This window comes from Schistocerca serialis, chromosome 4 (genome assembly GCF_023864345.2).
Source record: "Schistocerca serialis cubense isolate TAMUIC-IGC-003099 chromosome 4, iqSchSeri2.2, whole genome shotgun sequence".
NCBI lineage: Eukaryota > Metazoa > Arthropoda > Insecta > Orthoptera > Acrididae > Schistocerca > Schistocerca serialis.
Genome location: NC_064641.1, coordinates 824,708,205 through 824,723,892, shown reverse-complemented (window position 1 = coordinate 824,723,892; position 15,688 = coordinate 824,708,205). Strand labels below are relative to the sequence as shown.

General features: G+C 43.9%; 1 protein-coding gene across 1 annotated transcript in view; it reads left to right on the top strand.

The window, feature by feature from the left end:
* Nucleotides 1-7,945: 7,945 nt before the first annotated feature.
* The window catches only part of LOC126474794 (peroxisomal leader peptide-processing protease-like), a 787,868-nt gene continuing 780,125 nt past the window's right edge, over nt 7,946-15,688 (top strand). Inside the window, exon 1 of the mRNA XM_050102270.1 lies at nt 7,946-8,029. The gene's annotated coding sequence lies outside the window, so the exon portion shown is untranslated. The remainder of the gene's footprint in view (nt 8,030-15,688) is intronic.

The following is a 15,688-nucleotide window of genomic DNA, read 5'->3' as shown; positions in this document are numbered from 1 at the left end:
GTATTTTCCATATTATATTATTAAATGTATACGAACATTTGTGCTGTTATTACTTATACTACCAGTTTTCTTTGGCATTTAACAGTGATTAGGATTCCTCATACCAAGAAAGAGAGAAACTACATAGTATCTGCAAGATAATTTTTTTCTCTTCCAAATATCTACCCAGAAAGAAAATCTGCCAACACACGATGCTAACTGCCAAAACCAACCCTTATGTATGCTAAAACAGACAAGGGGTGTTCTGACTTTAGCTATCATAAATACCGTTTATGCCTACTTATCCTTACAAAATAATACTGCGTGACTACCTAGTAATGGCGACATCCATTCGTAAGTCCTCGTATGTTACTAACGCGTAATACACTCGAACTACAATTGCCAAAGTTTTGTACTTATATTTTGGAGATAGAAGATGGAAATAATGTTCGAAATATTGATCAGCTTCAGCAATCAAAGCGTTTACATATGTATCTATACTATAAAAATCCAGGATGTAATAGGTGGAAATAATAACAATGTTAAAGAAACCTGTTGTAAACATATTCACAGATAGCCCAATTTCGCTATTCTGTGTGCATGTGTTGGTTTCTGTAAAGTACAATCATTGGCAGATGACTGTGGATCACAATGTTTTACACGTAAAAGTACAGGATATAGGTGGTAAAGAATTGATTCCCTTTAATGTGGATAATTTCAGTGTTTATGGAGTATGGGTTTGTTAGTTATCAACGTAGTTATGCCAGATAGTCCAAGTATGGGCCATAACCAGATGCTAATGGCATATACAGCTGCTACATATTACTTCTTCCTACATATATCTCGTAACGGGAAGATCGGCAAATTGTAGTTAATATATAGGTTTATCAACAATCACTATTTGGGTTTGTTGCCAAGTTTTGTAAAACGTGTGGAATTATTATATTAAACAAGCATTTTTTGTAGAGTGGTTAACTATGTGGAAAACGCTTATATACAATTTATTTTGCGGCAGCCAACTTACTGAGGTCAAGTCCTTGCTAAACTACCGACTGAATCAAGACTGTGTATCACATGTTTTTATTTAAAGCCCCAGCTCCACCTTTCAGAGGTTTTTGCTACTGGTATGGACAATCGCCGTCTGCAAAAAGCATTTGTTAGTGGTAGGCATTCTGATGATATTGCTATGGTAAATGCATTCCAAACTTGGGAAGATTGATGGACGAATGGTGGGGAGACGCTAGTTTTAAGCTTCCATTTATGACTATGGCATGTGACGCTACACGCAAAGAAAACATTAATAGAGTTGATAGAAGTGACGGACACAAAGGCTGAGACTGACTGATGAGGGATCAAAACCAAACCCTTCCGATCCAGAGCCTAGCACAGTTGCTGTGCTACTGTGGTTTGGAGCAGTCAATAGTCATTTAGTAGTACAGTGATGGACGATTCCTACTTGTGATGTAGATGTTTCAATCATGACTCATTACTAGAAATATTCTTTGTCTTTAGAGCGGTGTGAATCAAGAATATTTCTAGGTCGTTTTATGGCTGCCTGTGTACTGCGTCCACTGCTTGCTTCTGGTAGCATATAAGCTGTTCTAGTCTCAGTTACGCAGGTGCTGAAAGTCACACATCTTAGCAAGTGCTAACCTTCCGCGGTGCCGGTACATGGAATGTTTAGTTGTTACTGCGACGACACAGGTCATGAAATTCTTCATTAATTAGGTATGCATGGGACATTTTCAGGCAGTTATTAACAACCAGTGTGTATATGCGTTCCATATACGTTTAAGTCCATTGGTTGCAGAAAGAGGTGTGTCAGTAGCTCCCCGGTCTAAATGAGATATATATGCGAGATACAGAGACGCTGGACTCCTGAGATAGGAGTGGCCATGACGGAGAATTATTTCTTTTAGGTAATGTGAGAAGGGGTGTAGCCGTGGTCTAGGGGTAGCGTCTTTGATTCATAATCAAAACGTCTTCGGTCCCGGATGCGATCCCCGCCACTGCCTAAATTTTGATAAATAATCAGCATTGGCTGCCGAAGACTTCCGGCATAAGAAGTCAGCCTCATTCTGCCAACGGCCTTGTCAAAGAGGGCGGAGGAGCGGATAGAGGTTCAGGGCACTCTCTTGTCCCAGGGGTGGGAAATTGTCCCTAAAGCCGGAAGAATCAGCAATGATCAACGACATGAGGATGCAGAAGGCAATGGAAACCACTGCATTAAAGACACGTAACGTGTATCCACAGGACATGTGGCCTGTAATTGAAGAAGTGTCATGATGATCTCTCCATTGGCAAAAGATTGCAGAATAGTCCCCCATTCGGATCTCCGGGAGGGGACTGCCAAGGGTTACCATGAGAAAAAGATTGAATAATCAACGAAAGCATAACGTTTTACGAGTCGGGGCGTGGAATGTCAGAAGCTTGAACGTGGTAGGGAAACTAGAAAATCTGAAAAGGGAAATGCAAAGGCTCAATCTAGATACAGCAGGGGTCAGTGAAGTGAAGTGGAAGGAAGACAAGAATTTCTGGTCAGATGAGTATCGGGTAATATCAACAGCAGCAGAAAATGGTATAACAGGTGTAGGATTCGTTATGAATAGGAAGGTAGGGCAGAGGTTGTGTTACTGTGAACAGTTCAGTGACCGGGTTGTTCTAATCAGAATCGACAGCAGACCAACACCGACAACGATAGTTCAGGTATACATGCCGACGTCGCAAGCTGAAGATGAACAGATAGAGAAAGTGTATGAGGATATTGAAAGGGTAATGCAGTATGTAAAGGGGGACGAAAATCTAATAGTCGTGGGCGACTGGAATGCAGTTGTAGGGGAAGGAGTAGAAGAAAAGGTTACAGGGGGATATGGGCTTGGGACAAGGAATGAAAGAGGAGAAAGACTAATTGAGTTCTGTAACAAGTTTCAGCTAGTAATAGCGAATACCCTGTTCAAGAATCACAAGAGGAGGAGGTATACTTGGAAAAGGCCAGGAGATACGAAGATTTCAGTTAGATTACATCATGGTCAGACAGAGATTCCGAAATCAGATACTGGATTGTAAGGCGTACCCAGGAGCAGATATAGACTCAGTTCACAATATAGTAGTGATGAAGAGTAGGCTGAAGTTCAAGACATTAGTCAGGAAGAATCAATACGCAAAGAAGTGGGATACGGAAGTACTAAGAAATGACGAGATACGTTTGAAGTTCTCTAACGCTATAGATACAGCAATAAGGAATAGCGCAGTAGGCAGTACAGTTGAAGAGGAATGGACATCTCTAAAAAGGGCCATCACAGAAGTTGGGAAGGAAAACATAGGTACAAAGAAGGAAGCTGCGAAACTATGGGTAACAGAAGAAATACTTCAGTTGATTGATGAAAGGAGGAAGTACAAACATGTTCCGGGAAAATCAGGAATACAGAAATACAAGTCGCTGAGGAATGAAATATATAGGAAGTGCAGGGAAGCTGAGACGAAATGGCTGCAGGAAAAATGTGAAGACATCGAAAAAGATATGACTGTCGGAAGGACAGACTCAGCATACAGGAAAGTCAAAACAACCTTTGGTGCCATTAAAAAAAGCAACGGTGGTAACATTAAGAGTGCAACGGAATTCCACTGTTAAATGCAGAGGAGAGAGCAGATAGGTGGAAAGAATACATTGAAAGCCTCTATGAGGGTGAAGATTTGTCTGATGTGATAGAAGAAGAAACAGGAGTCGATTTAGAAGAGATAGGGGATCCAGTATTAGAATCGGAATTTAAAAGAGCTTTGGAGGACTTACGGTCAAATAAGGCAGAAGGGATAGATAACATTCCATCAGAAGTTCTAAAATCATTGGGGGAAGGGGCAACAAAACGACTATTCACGTTGGTGTGTAGAATATATGAATCTGGCGATGTACCATCTGACTTTCGGAAAAGCATCATCCACACAATTCCGAAGACCGCAAGAGCTGACAAGTGCGAGAATTATCGCACAATCAGCTTAACAGCTCATGCATCGAAGCTGCTTACAAGAATAATATACAGAAGAATGGAAAAGAAAATTGAGAATGCGCTAGGTGACGATCAGTTTGGCTTTAGGAAAAGTAAAGGGACGAGAGAGGCAATTCTGACGTTACGGCTAATAATGGAAGCAAGGCTAAAGAAAAGTCAAGACACTTTCATAGGATTTGTCGACCTGGAAAAAGCGTTCGACAATATAAAATGGTGCAAGCTGTTCGAGATTCTGAAAAAAGTAGGGGTAAGCTATAGGGAGAGACGGGTCATATACAATATGTACAACAACCAAGAGGGAATAATAAGAGTGGACGATCAAGAACGAAGTGCTCGTATTAAGAAGGGTGTAAGACAAGGCTGTAGCCTTTCGCCCCTACTCTTCGATCTGTACATCGAGGAAGTAATGATGGAAATAAAAGAAAGATTCAGGAGTGGAATTAAAACACAAGGTGAAAGGATACCAATGATACGATTCGCTGATGACATTGCTATCCTGAGTGAAAGTGAAGAAGAATTAAATGATCTGCTGAACGGAATGAACAGTCTAATGAGTTCACAGTATGGTTTGAGAGTAAATCGGAGAAAGACGAAGGTAAGAGAAGTAGTAGAAATGAGAACAGCGAGAAACTTAACATCAGGATTGAAGGTCACGAAGTCAATGAAGTTAAGGAATTCTGCTACCTAGGCAGTAAAATAACCAATGACGGACGGAGCAAGGAGGACATCAAAAGCAGACTCGCTATGGCAAAAAAGGCATTTCTGGCCAAGAGAAGTCTACTAATATCAAATACCGGCCTTAATTTGAGGAAGAAATTTCTGAGGATGTACATCTGGAGTACAGCATTGTATGGTAGTGAAACATGGACTGTGGGAAAACCGTAACAGAAGAGAATCGAAGCATTTGATATGTGGTGCTATAGACGAATGTTGAAAATTAGGTGGACTGATAAGGTAAGGAATGAGGAGGTTCTACGCAGAATCGGAGAGGAAAGGAATATGTGGAAAACACTGATAAGGAGAAGGGACAGGATGATAGGACATCTGCTAAGACATGGGGGAATGACTTCCATGGTACTAGAGGGAGCTGTAGAGGGCAAAAACTGTAGAGGAAGACAGAGATTGGAATACGTCAAGCAAATAATTTAGCAAAGTTTTGTGATTGTGAATGTACTTTGGCTTTTCAGTCATTTTTTACAGGTCTTGTATGGTCCGTCTTATTGTGAAGTTATTAACCTCCTGTGATGTCACTCTTTAACACTGATAGTGCTAATTGCCTACAGCGCACAATTAACGATGTGTTGTGAGCATAGATACTCCGATTTTTCCGAAGTGATTTATGGGTCTACTAGGGACACTGTTACAATGACGTGACATATACACTGCTAGTGCAGAGATAATTCGGACATGGTTCTTAGCGCCTCATATTTTTACAGGTGATGAGGATATTCTTTTAAAATTTTAATTTAACAGTGTCGTGTGTGTGGATTTTTCGTAGTTATTTGTAAACCTACTATGAATACTCGTATAGCGACGTCACACATTTGATAATGCAAAGAGCATGTAGACTTGGTACGATCAGATGTGTAATTGTTATTAATTGGTGCAGTGTGTAAATGGTTAAACTTGGGATTTGTTCACACCAAGGAAGTTGTTTTACGTGGGATATCGTTGTTTGAATATCACACTGTAGTAGCTGCTCAGTCTCATACTTAGAGTGGGTATTTGTCGAGAAATGGGATAAAATTTTAATTAGTAATTGGAAGTGGCATTGTTATAGAAAATACCTTATACTTTGTTGCTAATTGCTTTAATTAAAAAACAAAAATTGCAGGAGCCCTTTTTAGACCATTAATTATGCTAATTTTGACTACCATTTTTAAGCACGACGGCACCCTGTCATACACTGTTCAAGACTTACACACGAGACCGTATGGGTATTTGTATTCAACGAAGGATGAGCGTCTAAAGCGATTCTTCTCTACACGTGGAGGTCATACGAAAATAAATAAGAGACAGTACATTGATAGATGATTCCTACCTGTGATGTAGAGATTTTAAAAACTACTGAATACTAGAAATATTTTCAGTATTTAGAGATATGTTTAATAAAAAAAAGTTGCCTGTATACGGTGTCTGCGTTGTGACTGTTGACTGGAGAGGGCAGGTGCATGCCTTTTGCAGTAACTAGTGCATGGAATGTTCGCCAGTTACTCCAAGTGAGACAGGGCAGGGGATTCTCCATTTGTGAGGTATGTGTAGGACGTTTTCTGGCGGTTACCGGCAGCAAGAATGTGTGTGTTCTTTACGTTTTGAAACTGTTTAATTGCAGATAGAGGTGTGGCGGTAGTTCCACGGGCTAGGTGGTGTATATATGCGAGGTACAGAGACATTGTGTTTCTCAGATAGGAGTGATAGGAGTGGCTATGACTGAGATCGAATTGTCTTGGATAAAGTGGTAGTTATCCGGACTTGTGTCCAGTGCTAGTGGTGGTGATGATTATTGTTTTACCGGCTAAATTTAGCGATGTTTTGTAAGGATGTGTATGTCTACGTCAGATTTTAAGTCGTTATTTACAAGTCTGTTACGGCCAATGTTATAGTGACGTTATTGTTTTAACATACTATGACATCATATTTTTTAATACCGGCGTGCATTTAGTGATGTGTTGTGAATGCATATACTCAGATTTTTCCGTAGTTATTTACGAGTCCACTTGAGGCAGTCTTATAATCAAGTCTCATGCACAATACTGATGTGGAGGTAATGTAGATTTCGTACTTAGCAGCGTCATTCTTAGGGGTGATTGTTTTTACAGTGCGAATTTAGCGATGTTGCGTGTGTGGATTTTTCACAGTTATTTGTAAATCTATTATGGGCACCCTTATAGTAACGTCGTACACTTATAATGTAGGTAGAATGTAGACTTGGCACTTATCAAGTGTGTACTTGTTGTTAAATAAAGGTCTGTGGAAATTGTTAACTTGAGATGTTGGTGTATCTGTTAAAATATCACACCTGTGGTAGATGAGCAACATGGGATGTCGATGTAATGTGTTTAAATATAATATTGTGGTAGGCACTCAATCACATACTTACAGTATGTGTATGGAGAAATCGGCTAAAACTGTAAACAGCAACGGGAGGTGTAGTGCTTTCAGAAAATACCCAATATCTTGCTGCTATTTGTATTAACTAAGATAAGAAACTTGAACGAACTATTTTGGACCATTAGTTATGGTAGTACTGGCTTGGATTTTTAAGCTGGATAACTTTCTGTCACACTAACATTTTCAACAGTTTTGTAGAGTGTGCCATGACGTCATAAAATTACAGTAATTCAGCCACACACTGCCTAATATCAAAGCATCGTACATCAAGAATTATGGTAATATTTGCCACCATTTTTTAAGTAGCATAACTCTGCTGCTGGCGCTCCATGATCCTTCCTCTTACTCCGACGTACAGATCGACAATGAGGAGGCCTACGTATTTGCTGTAGTAATAAAAGGAGCAAGGGGTAGCTTGACTCCTATTAGTCCAGGAGTTTGCCGCCTTTTTAAGCCATCCTGTTGGTCCAGAGGCAACGCGGGGGAGGGGGTGACCTTGAATGTACCACAGACAATTGTTTTTAGTGTATAGATAGGCTGTGTGGTCCCTGTGGGGGTGGGGGCAAGGGGGGAAGGCCGATCTTACTGACAACTTGCACAGTTGCTTGAGGTGTACTCTTATCGTGTCGCCGGCCGAAGTGGCCGTGCGGTTAAAGGCGCTGCAGTCTGGAACCGCAAGACCGCTACGGTCGCAGGTTCGAATCCTGCCTCGGGCATGGATGTTTGTGATGTCCTTAGGTTAGTTAGGTTTAACTAGTTCTAAGTTCTAGGGGACTAATGACCTCAGCAGTTGAGTCCCATAGTGCTCAGAGCCATTTGAACTCTTATCGTGTCACTGGTCTTTTCTTATCAGAGATCATGACTTTGGTGCTAGAACCGCCCCTGGTCTTTTATCATGACGTGTACTTCCACACTTTTGTCCGTTTTTCCATCAGGCAAGTATTAAATCATTACATTATATAAAAGTCATTCCTCAGACTATGTACATCTGTCAGAATTCTGTATGACCACCGCTCTGTTTTGAAATTACCACGCTTAGATCACATGGGGCGCATGTTACCTGTTAAGGAATGTGTGCAACAGACCACCGTGCATGTGCAGTAACAAGTGAATTAAGTGAACTTGCTTAATGCCACAACGTTGTATGTGTGAAGTTTGTTCGTATGTTACTGTAGTTAGTGATACCTACTGTGCATGACGAGCCAGTGGCTTTGTTTTACTCAAAGATGTGGATAAAGCAAACTTTTCTTTATGTAAAACATACAGGCGACATCTGCGGAACAAAGAAGAGTGGTGTGGAGTGCTAACAACGTGCAAGTGTTTCAGGGCACTACGTATGCTACAGATGAGGATTTGTAGCGGACGAATCAAATGTGTGCCCTGTTGCTACAGCGATGTCCGGTTTGGATGGACAGTGATACATCTTCATTGTTTCATGTAACATCAAGACTGGTGTATAGGACAATGGAAACAAGTTATTTGGTGAGACGAATATCACTAGATGATACATCACGACAGTAGCCATCTAAAGATAAGAAATTTTCAGCAGAGCGCTGTTCGACACGTATCAGTCGACACATAACATGGTCGGTGCGCACAGTTTGATGCTGTAGAACGCATTACTTTCACAAGGGCCGCTCTCTGGCTGTTGCAGAAGCCAACATGGTAGCTGAGGAATTGTGTAAAAATTATTGCTGAAAAATTAGATTCTCTGAACTAATTGATACTGTTTCGCCGATGGACTATTGTGTAAGGGGCAGTCATATGAAAACGAGACAGATGGAAAAAGTAAATAAACTGAACTATTTCAAAAGTAATGGCTATAGCTGTTGATACATTAATCGCCATGTGAGACAGCACAGTCAATGTCTTCATGGAAAAATGTTTGTAGGCAAGATTGTATCCAAGCGTGCATCTCTTCGTCCGAAGCAAATCGACGTCCACGAATCTCTTTCTTCAGGTCTCCAAAAATAAGGAAATCGCATGGAGATTGGGACTGTATGGAGAATGCTTTATGGCTTCCGAGTGAAACTTCTGCAGCGTAGCTGAAACAATCTTGGCAACATGGGTTGCCAATATTGTTTCTGTAAACAGTGATCTTGCGAAACTCAGTTCACTCTGTTCGTAGACGTTGGCACCCAGGTTGAAGCCGCGTTCCTTGACTTAGAAAAGGCTTTCGATACAGTTTCGCCTTGTAGTTTAGCAAAAAATATTCCAGCTTACCGAGTATCGGACGGATGTAAAGGCAATTTTTGGAGTGCCCCACGAAAGTGTAATGGGACCTTTACTGTTTGAACGTATACAGTTTAAGAAGGAAAGAATAAAAACAAAGCAGCACGAAGGAATTATCCGAATGGGATGGAAATCGGTAGATGGGACGAACGTGTACATACATATAAATGATTACACTTTCAGAAACAAAACTGATGATTTATTCAAGAGGAAGAGTTTCATAAATTCAGATGATGAGCAAAGGGATCCTGCCATGAAAAGAATTGGCATCCTAGACCATCACTCCTCGTTATCGATCTGCATGGCGGGCGACAGGTTGTCATCCCAACACTGTCTGGGGCGTCTCAAGACACATCTTCCCTGAAATCTCACTGACTGAAGTAGAATTGTCTTCAGTGACTAGTCCCGCTTCGAACTGAGCCCCACCAGTGAAGACGTATCTGGAGACACCCCGAACGATGATGGGATATCAACCTGACTGTCACCCGCCATATGGCTCAACATCTGGGAGTGATTGTGTGGGTACCATATCGTTTGATAGCAGGACTCCTTTGGTTGCCATCCGCGGCAGTGTTACAGCATAGCGGTACGTCCACGATATTCTACGCCTCCTTTTGTTGCCCATCATGAGAACCCATCCTGGGTTTCATTTCAGCAAGGTAATGCTTGTCCGCACACGGCGACAGTTTCTAGTGCTTGTCTTCGCTCTTTTCAAAATCTGCCTTGGCCAGCTAGGTCCCTGGGTCTTTCCCTAATTGAGAACGTTCGAAGCTTTATGGGGAGAACACTCTAGCCAGCTCGAGATTTTGAAGATCTAACGCGCCAGTTGAACAGAATTTGGCACTGTTTCCTTCAGGAGACATCCAACAACTCTATCAATCAAAGTCAAGCCGAAAAACTGCTTGCCTAATAGCCATAAGTGAGCCAGTGCCTTTTTGACTTGCACAGCTTGTGAGCCTCTTTCTGTTAAATAAATCATCTCCAAATTTTCTGAAATTGTAATCATTTGTTTGTCTGGACATGTGCGTCACATTTACCGATTTTCGTCCAATTCGGATATTCCTTCGTGGTGTATTTTTTTTTTTTGTCTTAGGACGTATAAATGATCTGGTGGATAATCTCAGAAGCCCCATATGGCTCTTCGTAGACGATGCAGTTTTATATCAGAAAGTAACAACAGTAGAAGTCTGTAACTAACTACAGGGAGACCTATAGAAGATTGATGACTGGTGTAGAAACTGACATACGAAACATACTGCGCATAAACTGGTGAAGAAATCCGCTACTCTACGATTGCATTATCATTGGAAAACCTAACTGTCGTAAATTATCTACGAGAAACCATCCGAAGCGACGCAAACAGGAATGACCACATAAAAGAAATGTAGGTATAGGAGGTACCAGGCAGAGATTCGTAGGGCGAATGGTTAGAAAATGTAATTCATCCGCGTAAGAAGTGGCCCACGAAACACTTTTTCGACTAATTCTTGGGTATTGCTCGTCAGTCTGAGATCCTTACCAGGTTGGATTAAGAACAGAGAGAACCAGGATCTAATAAAGAGCGGCGAGTTTCATCAAGAGATCGTTCAGTCTGCGCGAAACTATTACGGATATGAATAAAATGTTCTCGAGTTTCCAATCGCGTCAATTGCTTAAAACTACACGAGCTCTCGGCCAAGCACTCCTTGGCCATTGTCGAGTGTTATGTCGGCCGGAGTGGCCGTGCGGTTCTAGGCGCTACAGTCTGGAACCGCGAGACCGCTACGGCCGCAGGTTCGAATCCTGCCTGCGTGGATGTGTGTGATGTCCCTAGGTTAGTTAGGTTTAAGTAGTTCTAAGTTCTAGGGGACTGATGACCTCAGAAGTTGAGTCCCATAGTGCTCAGAGCCATTTGAACCAAGCCAAGTGTTATGACTGCCAGTGGGCTGTTGGTGCGCCATTATATACGCTAGCTGCCGGCTGTGACGCCATTGGTGCCCGTGATATTGCCATATATGGGCATGTTTTGAGTCGGCGTTCGATGTGCCGTCTTCAACCGCGCGATCGCTGGATCCCATGCAGCGCTGAGCTGCAAGCCACCGTCTCTAATCAGGGTGTTTACGGAAATTTTTATTTCAATATCTTCCTTTATTAAACTGTCCCAAAAGGCGTTAGTGCGAGCCAGGACAGAGGTATCGTCCCATGAGCTGAGTCACCTACGCAAGGTTTTCAGGAATAGCGGCTACAGCGCCCATCATGTGAAAGAAGTGATTTCTGGGAAATATCAGAATAAGAACACCGACGAAGATCAGGAGAAGAACCTTGCTTTGCTGCCATTCTGTGGCTCTGTGTCGGGCAAGATAAGCCGCCTGTTGAAAAGACACAAGATCAAATCAATCTTCAGACCTCCAACGAAAATCCGTCAATTACTGAGACCAGTTAAAGACGCAGTTGGTCTCAGAACACATAGAGTCTACGAAATACCTTGTGAGTGTGGCCAGAAGTACATCGGACAAACAGTGCGCACTGTGGAACAACGCAGGAAAGAACATGAGAGGTATCGCCTACGCTATCCAGAGAAATCTGCGATAGCTGAGCGTGCGTTATAAAACGGTCACCACATAACATTTGACGATACCTCTGTCGTGGCTCGCACTAACGGCTTCGGGGGTAGTTTAATAAAGGAAGCTATTGAAATAAAAATTACCGCAAACACCCTGAATAGAGACGGTGGCTTGCAGCTCAGCGCTGCGTGGGATCCACTGATCGCGCAGTTGAAGACGGCACATCGAACGCCGACTCAAAACATGCCCATATATGGCAATGTCACGGGCACCAGTGACGTCACAGCCGGCAGCTAGCGTATATAAGGGCGCACCAACAGCCCACTGGCAGTCATAACACTTGACAATGGCCAAGGAGTGCTTGGCCGAAAGCTCGTGTACTTTTAAGCAATTGATGCGGTTGGAAACTCGAGAACATTTCATTCAATGTTATCGCCGCGATACTCTGCATTCATATATTACGGATATGTTCAACAAACTCCAATGACAGGCGCTGCAAGAGAGAGAGTGTACATCACGAAAAGGTTTATTACTGAAATTCCGAGAGAGTGACTTCCGGGAAGAGCCGTGAAAGATATCGTTTCCTCCCGTATACGCCTCATGAAATGACGATAACTAGTGCAGCAGAGAAATTATAGCTAATACGGAGGTTTACCGACTGTCATTCTTCCCATGCGGCGTTCCTCAATGAACGGGGAAGGGGGAGGGGGTGGGGGTTGGGGGAGGAAGGGAGGGAGGAAGGAAGGGATGGGAGGAGATAGTGGTACTTGAAGTACTCTCCGTCATAGACTGTACGGTGGCTTGCAGATTATACACTCCTGGAAATTGAAATAAGAACACCGTGAATTCATTCTCCCAGGAAGGGGAAACTTTATTGACACATTCCTGGGGTCAGATACATCACATGATCACACTGACAGAACCACAGGCACATAGACACAGGCAACAGAGCATGCACAATGTCGGCACTAGTACAGTGTATATCCACCTTTCGCAGCAATGCAGGCTGCTATTCTCCCATGGAGACGATCGTAGAGATGCTGGATGTAGTCCTGTGGAACGGCTTGCCATGCCATTTCCACCTGGCGCCTCAGTTGGACCAGCGTTCGTGCTGGACGTGCAGACCGCGTGAGACGACGCTTCATCCAGTCCCAAACATGCTCAATGGGGGACAGATCCGGAGATCTTGCTGGCCAGGGTAGTTGACTTACACCTTCTAGAGCACGTTGGGTGGCACGGGATACATGCGGACGTGCATTGTCCTGTTGGAACAGCAAGTTCCCTTGCCGGTCTAGGAATGGTAGAACGATGGGTTCGATGACGGTTTGGATGTACCGTGCACTATTCAGTGTCCCCTCGACGATCACCAGTGGTGCACGGCCAGTGTAGGAGATCGCTCCCCACACCATGATGCCGGGTGTTGGCCCTGTGTGCCTCGGTCGTATGCAGTCCTGATTGTGGCGCTCACCTGCACGGCGCCAAACACGTATACGACCATCATTGGCATCAAGGCAGAAGCGACTCTCATCGCTGAAGACAACACGTCTCCATTCGTCCCTCCATTCACGCCTGTCGCGACACCACTGGAGGCGGGCTGCACGATGTTGGGGCGTGAGCGGAAGATGGCCTAACGGTGTGCGGGACCGTAGCCCAGCTTCATGGAGACGGTTGCGAATGGTCCTCGCCGATACCCCAGGAGCAACAGTGTTCCTAATTTGCTGGGAAGTGGCGGTGCGGTCCCCTACGGCACTGCGTAGGATCCTACGGTCTTGGCGTGCATCCGTGCGTCGCTGCGGTCCGGTCCCAGGTCGACGGGCACGTGCACCTTCCGCCGACCACTGGCGACAACATCGATGTACTGTGGAGACCTCACGCCCCACGTGTTGAGCAATTCGGCGGTACGTCCACCCGGCCTCCCGCATGCCCACTATACGCCCTCGCTCAAAGTCCGTCAACTGCACATACGGTTCACGTCCACGCTGTCGCGGCATGCTACCAGTGTTAAAGACTGCGATGGAGCTCCCTATGCCACGGCAAACTGGCTGACACTGACGGCGGCGGTGCACAAATGCTGCGCAGCTAGCGCCATTCGACGGCCAACACCGCGGTTCCTGGTGTGTCCGCTGTGCCGTGCGTGTGATCATTGCTTGTACAGCCCTCTCGCAGTGTCCGGAGCAAGTATGGTGGGTCTGACACACCGGTGTCAATGTGTTCTTTTTTCCATTTCCAGGAGTGTAGATGTAGACGTGAAGTGGCCACGGATGGATGAAACTACTAATACTACATTAGTATCGAACACTTAATTTTCCATAGAAACAACATAACTTAAAACATCTGCCTCTGACAGCTGAAGAACGTAGATTTACAAAATTATTCGTAGATCAAACTATATCACAAACCACACCAGCTACAGCTCCGTGTACTCTCCCTAACGGGCGATTCAGTACCGACAAACCACACTAGTCGAAACTTAAAACTGAACTCGCCAAATAGTGTTTCCTGCACCGATAAAACTTATTCACTTATTATACATGTTGTGCAATGTCTGTGAGAAAAGTAATGAGAGTGAAACACTGCGATCGATCTGGTAACACTGTGTTGTTCTACTTGTGTAGACCGGTGTGTTCATCCCTTCTAGATGCTCAGGCCGAGTTTCACCTCCGAACAGCCATCACGTGATTTCTGAGGGCGCCATCAGTGAAGTTGTGTTTCTGTTGCGCGTCACGCAGAGGGAACGGCGGAGTTTAGAGCAACGTTATGGTATCAAGTTTGTGTTTAAATTGGGGAATCCACAAGTGTGACCTTTGAAACAGATCTGTGGGGAACATTCCGTATCAAGAGCACAAGTGTTTCGCTGGCACAAATCATTTTTGGAAGTTCAAGAACACGTTTAAGACGAACCTCGTTCAGTGAGGCCTTCAACTTCAAACACCGACGAAAATGTCGGACGTGTGCATGCTCTTGTGAGATCAGACCTCCAGGACAAACTTACAACCACGTATTTTATAAAGACGTCCTTTAAAGGCTCAGGAAAAGGGTGAATCAAGTGAGACAAGACATTGCAGACAAGTGGATGCTACATTATGCCAGTGTCACGCGGTCACTACCATCACGGAATTTTTGACCTTGAAAGGCATTCCTGTTGTTCCACAGCACCTCGTTTCACTTGATCTGAGTCCTTGTGACTTTTTTCTGTTTCCGAAATTGTGAATGTCTTAAAAGGACAGCATTTTGGGACTCTGTATAACATTCAAAAAAGTTTGACCGACACGTTAAAGGCCCAATGAAGCCTTGTAGCACTGCTACTAAGACTGGGAACAACGACTCCGCCAGTATATACACTACTGGCTGTTAAAATTGCTACACCAAGAAGAAATGCAGATGATAAATGGGTATTCATTGGACAAATATATTACACTAGAACTGACATCTGATTACATTTTCACGCAATTTGGGTGCATAGCTCCTGAGAAATCAGTACCGAGAACAACCACCTCTGGCCGTAATAACGGCCTTGATACGCCTGGACATTGAGTCAAACAGAGCTTGGATGGCGTGTGCAGGAACAGCTGGCCATGCAGCGTCAACATGATACCACGGTTCATCAAGAGTAGTGACTGGCGTATTGTAACGAGCCAGCGCCGGCCGAAGTGGCCGTGCGGTTAAAGGCGCTGCAGTCTGGAACCGCAAGACCGCTACGGTCGCAGGTTCGAATCCTGCCTCGGGCATGGATGTTTGTGATGTCCTTAGGTTAGTTAGGTTTAACTAGTTCTAAGTTCTAGGGGACTAATGACCTCAGCAGTTGAGTCCCATAGTGCT